We start from the raw sequence: 6,000 nt of genomic DNA, 5'->3' as shown, positions 1-6,000 counted from the left end.
AGCTTTATTCCCCAGATGGATTTCTTGCTATTTATTACAACTAGGAGGAAGCTGAATGCTTTCAAATGAGCATGCTTCCATTTCCTTTACAAATGAGATTTACTTGAAGATGTACTGTTTGGTGGCTATTCTTGATGAACTCTAAAATGCACTGTAAACATTTTGAAAATACATCAGCTGTTTTAGGAGTCTACACACTGTAAATAAAATGTTATTTATGAAAAATGATAGCTTGATTAAAAATTTCTTGGTTTTAATAGCAGTACTTTTGACTGGGATCAAATTTTGAAATGCAGCATTTTCCTTTGAATGGAAAACTTCCCATCCACATTTACTACATTGAAGCTAAATTCAAAGGAAAGGAGTAGTCATGTCAGACAAAACATTTGACTCTTTTTAGCCAGGAAAAAGGATCCATCCATTATGTTTAACGTCTTTGAAAATGAAATAAAAGACTGCTCTGCTATGAAATTCCTGATTAAGCCAAAGTAAGGCTTTCTGCTGGCGGAGGCTGTTGCTGCCATCGTTGTGTGAAAAACGAGGTTCACTCTCCTGTGAGAATTTAAAGGGTTTAATATAAAGACAATAAGAGACACATAAAATAAAGCGAAGGGATAATAGCCGGGTGCCTTGGCGCTCTGCCAAGAGCACACCTGATGCTCGAGGTGAGTCCTTTTTATACCATTTTTACTGTCTGTTCTCTATTCCTATTAAAACTTGTCCAGGAATTGTTCTGCATGGCCACTCCTTGGGTCCGCCTTTTTAGAGCATGCGTAGTCTTTGGCCTTGTGGTTTTATTTCTTTTGATTCTTGGGGTTGGGCCCGCTAGGTAAGAGTCGATGGTAGGGTGGATCTCTCAATTCTCCAGACAGTCAGGGCTGATTGCAGCTTTGGGCCTCTTTGCCCCCCGGGCAGAGCGGTGATAAGGGCTCTCGGACCCTCCTGGCCACCCGTTCTCCGGGCGGAGCAGCCTTTGGGCCCTTTTGTTCTCTGGACAAAGTGTTGATTAGCAGCTCCTTGGGCCTCATCCTCTGCTCGCTCCGAGGTTATCTTACTCACACTTGCTAACATTCTTGTTAAAACGAGAGAAAACTACATCCACACAGCAAAAAGCATTTCTAACATTATATAATATCTACTTTAATACTTTGCGAGAAGCCAATACTATAATATATAGTATTGTCTACTGTTTATAACAGTTGGTTCTGGAGAGCAGTTCTGGGCGTTCACCGTGGCCTATCCGTGCGAACAGGGGCTTACAGTGAGGCCCCGAAGCCCTCCTCGCCCCCGACCGGGCCGCACGAAGGGCGCGGCAGGGCAACGCCGCCCATTCCCTGCCCGTGCCCCTGGCGCGGTGCCCGGCGGGAGCTCCGGCCCCGAGACTGCGTCTCCCGGCGGCCCCCGCGAGCGCCTGCGCCGCCGCGGCTGCGCGAGAAACCATCCCCCGCCCGCTGCGGCGCTGGGGTCAGCCCGATACCGCGCGGGAGGAACGGGGCCACTCGACAGCGGCGAGAGCCCGCGGGGAAACCGCCGCAGCCCCGGCCTTCCCTCCGCAGCCGTGCGGCGTCTCCAGCTAGAGGGACCGGACTGCCTGCGCCCGGGACTGGTGAGTGGGGGGGGGGGGGGGTGGGAAGGCGGGTGAGTGGGAGGGCGGGTCCGGGCCCGGCGGGGCGGGGCGAGGGACGGACCGTGACGCGCGGCCCCGGAGGCTGTGGGGTTGTGAGGGGCTGGGCGGGGGGGTCGGTGGTCGGGGCTGCTGCTCGCGCTGTTCTTTCGGGGGCTCCTTCCGCCGGCTCCGCCCGGCTCAGCCGCTGGCAGCAGGGGGCGCTGCCGCCGCACTACCGCGCCTCCCGTTGGCTGGCAGGGCGGTGCGCGCATGCCCGAGCCCTGCGCGCGGCGGCGGCCGCCGGGCGCGGAAGGGAAGGGGCGGAGCGGGGCGGGTACATGAGCTGCGGGGAAAGCTGGGTCGGCCTTGGGACAGCGGCTCCTCAGGCCTGGCATTCGCGGCTGCGAGCAGGGGAGAGGCCTGGGTCCAGCTCGGGCCTGTGTATGGCAGCGCGCGGCGGTGAAGTGAGGAGCCCTCGCCTCACGCGAGGCAGGCAGCTGCGAGCCGCTGGGTAGAAATTATGGAATCACAGAAAGCTCAGGGTTGAAAAGGACTTTAAAGATTATTTAGTTCGAATTCCCTGCCGTGGGCAGTGTGAGAAATAGAACTCACTCTTCCATCAAATTTTGAAATAATAAGGGACAAAGTCAACAAGGCAAAAGGTAACAGCGCTGGGTGCATAGCCACAGCCAGGGCACACAATCAACAGTAGCAATCCCCCTTACACACCCCTGGGTATTGCATCAGGTAACAACATATTTATAAACCATTTTTCGTATTAAAACCTTTTTTGACCTAATTAGCATGGCTCCTCCCCCATCCCGCCTTTTTAGAGCGTGTGCACTTGTCTTCGGAGAGGGCACTTGCTACTTTTCCGTACATTCAAGAGGTTTTGATTCCCTCATTGGTTAGATGTTACCCTATTACAACAATCCTCCTATCTCAATACAGCGTTCATGTTAAAAATAGCTCTAAACCTCAGTGAAAGTCAACACCCAGTCCCCTCCCCTCATAACAACGAAACCACTTCCACAGGGCCAACATTACAATGCACAACACATCTGTGAAAGCCAGCACTATAAAATGCATTTTTCACAGGCAGGGACACCTTCCACAAGACCAGGTCGCTCCTAGGGCTGCCCAACTTGATCATGAACACTTCCAGGGATGGGGCAGCCACAGCTTCTCTGGGCAACCTGTGCCAGTGCCTCCCGTCTAACCCTGCCCTCTGTCAGTGTGAAGCCCTTCCCCTTAGTCCTGTCTCTCCAGGCCTTTGTTCAAAGTCCCTGTTTAGCTCTTTTGTAGGCTGCCTTCAGGTTCTGGAAGGCTGCAGTTAGGTCTTGGAGCCTTCTTTTGTCCAGGTTGAACATCCCAATTCTCTCAGCCTTTCCTCACTGAGTTATTCCATTCCTGTAATCAACTTGGTGGCCCTGTGTGCGACAGCATGGCTACTAGCAAAGAACAACTCTAGCTGACAACAAAGAATTGCTGCAGAAGCCTGTACCTGGTGTTAAAGAGAGGTTGCATATAACTGTACACCTGTATGGATCTATAACCTTATTAGACTCTCTTGGCTTCACAACAGTGTGTTTAATCACAAAATATTTTGGGTATCACCTGCTGTGTTGCCAGTTCTTTGTTTTCAGGCTTCTTTTACCAAAGGTTTGGTATGTGAGGTGCTTGAGAGAAACATCTGCATGGTGACTATTTCATGAGTGCAGCTGCTAATCACATAGCTGAGTTGTCAGTGTACAAGTCTTTCAGTCAGTATCTCACAATAAGGAGCAACTTTTAGACTCCTTTTTTAAATATACTGTTGAAGAATGGTTAGAGGATCAGGGACATGGATCATTGATAAAGCTGAAGGGTACAGATCAATAAAAGAGCTGTACAAGCAAAGGCCTGCATGAGAAAATGCCTGCATGAGAAAATGCCTGTGTGGGAAACAAGCCTGAGAACCAAAAGGGAGTTTTAAGGAGGTACAGTGCTGTGCTGATAAGATGTACTGACCATGAGAAGGGAGGAGGAACTTTGATTTCTCAAGTTAAAACATAAATAATAGAAGCTTGCCAATGTAGTCTTTTATCTAACCTAATTATGTAGAAACAAGAGTGTGCTTTCATAAGTTTAAACCAATCAAGAACTGACAAGCATGTATACTCATACTATATAAGTGCCTCTGTATTATCAATAAATGAAGCTTGCTTTATCAATCACACTGATTGTCTGCATGCCGAAGTCAGCAAGAATATACCTAATATTTTTTTCTGCTTGTCTAACTTTAACACTGCATTTAAGATAACAAAATCCAGTAAAGCATTTTAACGAAATGAAAATCAGTAACAAAATTTTAAAAATAGACTTGTAATTCTGTTATGTAAATTGGATGGCTTAAAAGTTTGTCTCCTAAACAGCCTGGTACAGGGGACCCTAGGCACAACTGAGATGCCACTACTGGTAAACTTTTTTCTTGTCCATCAGGACATGAAAACCTTTTCATAGAAGTTTGGTTGAAACTTGTGTTCCTCTGAAAAGATTGTATGTTTGTAATTTTTTGAGGAGAAAGTTCCTGACACATTCCCAAACTCTGGCTTGTTGAGTTGACTTTTATTTTTGGTCGCTGGACTTTTTGTTCTGGGTGAAGAGAACCTCATAATAGGATTGACAGACGTGCCAATATTCTTCCTTTAATGCAAGGTAGGAAAGAGGATCTTAGTAATTATAGGCCAGTTAGTTTGACCTCGGTACCCGGGAAGGTAATGGAGCAGTTTATGTTGAGTGCCATCACACAGCACTTACAGGATGGCTGGAGGATCAGACCCAGCCAGCATGGGTTTAGGAGGGGTAGGTCGTGTTTGACCAACCTGATCTCCTTCAATGACCAGGTGACCCACCTGGTGGATGCAGGAAGGGCCGTGGATGTTGTCTGTTTGGACTTCAGCAAGACCTTTGACACTGTCTCCCACAGGATACTCCTGGAAAAGCTGGCAGCCCACGGCTTGGACAGGAGCACTCTTTGCTGGGTTAAGGACTGGCTGGATGGCCGGGTCCAGAGAGTGCTGGTGAACGGTGCTGCATCCAGTTGGCTGCCAGTCACCAGTGGTGTCCCTCAGGGGTCTGTGCTGGGGCCAGTTCTGTTCAATATTTTTATTGACATGGATGAGGGTATTGAATCTTTCATTAGTAAATTTGTGGATGACACTAAGCTGGGAGCGTGTGTCAATCTGTTGGAAGGTAGGAGAGCTCTGCAGAGAGACCTGAAATGGTTGGGTGGATGGGCAGAGTCCCAATAGGATGAAGTTTAATAAGTCCAAGTACCGAGTCCTGCATTTTGGCCACAATAACCCCCTGCAATGTTACAGGCTGGGGGCAGAGTGGCTGGACAGTGCCCAGGCGGAAGGGGACCTACGGGTCCTGGTCGACAGTCGATTGAACATGAGCCAGCAGTGTGCCCTCGTGGCCAAGAAGGCCAACAGCATCCTGGCCTGTATCAAAAGCAGTGTGGCCAGGAGGACCAGGGAAGTCATTCTTCCTCTGTACTTGGCACTGGTGAGGCTGCACCTTGAGTGCTGTGTCCAGTTCTGGGACCCTCAGTTCAGGAAGGACGTTGAGATGCTTGAATGCAACAAGACTGGCGAGGGGCTTGGAACTCAAGCCCTATGAGGAACGATTGAGGGAGCTGGGGTTGTTTAGCCTGGAAAAAAGGAGACTCAGAGGTGACCTCATCACTCTCTACAACTTCCTGAAAGGTGGTTGTAGACAGGTGGGGGTTGGTCTCTTTCTCCAGGCAGCAGCGACAGAATGAGAAGACACAGTCTTAAGATGCACCAAGGGGAATATAGGTTGGATATTAGGAAAAAGTTTTTCATGGAAAGAGTGGTGAAGTACTGGAATTGTCTGCCGGGGGAGGTGGTGGAATCACCATCCTTGGATGTGTTTAAAAAAAGACTGGACATGGCACTCGGTGTTAGGGTATGGGTTGGACTTGATGATCTTAGAGGTCTCTTCCAACCTGGTGATTCTGTGATTCTGTGACATGTAATTGATTCCATGGAAGTCAGTGTTCTGGTTCATTTGGTTAAATGCAATAATAGGAACAAGGGAGAGAGCTGCAGAGGGAATGAAGTGACCAAGTGGAGGGGACTGATTACTGCTGAAGAGTGATGGGATGATTGGTTTCCCAGTCAGTGCCCTGATGTGTGCTGTGGTACGCAGCAGTACACCAAGGAGGACACAGGGCACTTGCCTGTGTGAAGCTACTGTGCAAAAGTGTCCTCTTTGGATACCAGCTGTAAACTGACCAGATGATTTTTTTTCCCCCAAGGTGATGGAATATGAATGGGTGCTTAGTGTTGGATTAGCTCTTTGTGAGAGCCCCAGAAGAATGAAAAAGG

The 6,000-nt window shown here is 49.1% G+C and overlaps 1 protein-coding gene across 7 annotated transcripts in view; it reads left to right on the top strand.

Moving 5' to 3' along the window:
• Window positions 1-1,417: 1,417 nt before the first annotated feature.
• Window positions 1,418-6,000, top strand: part of GTF2I (general transcription factor IIi) — a 101,477-nt gene continuing 96,894 nt past the window's right edge. For 5 of the 7 annotated variants that reach the window (XM_039562704.1, XM_039562700.1, XM_039562702.1 and 2 more), the window contains exon 1: window positions 1,420-1,606. The gene's annotated coding sequence lies outside the window, so the exon portion shown is untranslated. Of the gene's footprint in view, window positions 1,607-6,000 lie in introns of all 7 variants that reach the window. The other 2 variants (XM_039562706.1, XM_039562705.1) reach the window with 2 other exon arrangements.

The sequence above is a fragment of the Corvus cornix genome, chromosome 19 (assembly GCF_000738735.6).
Source record: "Corvus cornix cornix isolate S_Up_H32 chromosome 19, ASM73873v5, whole genome shotgun sequence".
NCBI lineage: Eukaryota > Metazoa > Chordata > Aves > Passeriformes > Corvidae > Corvus > Corvus cornix.
This window is presented reverse-complemented; position numbering and strand designations above follow the sequence as displayed.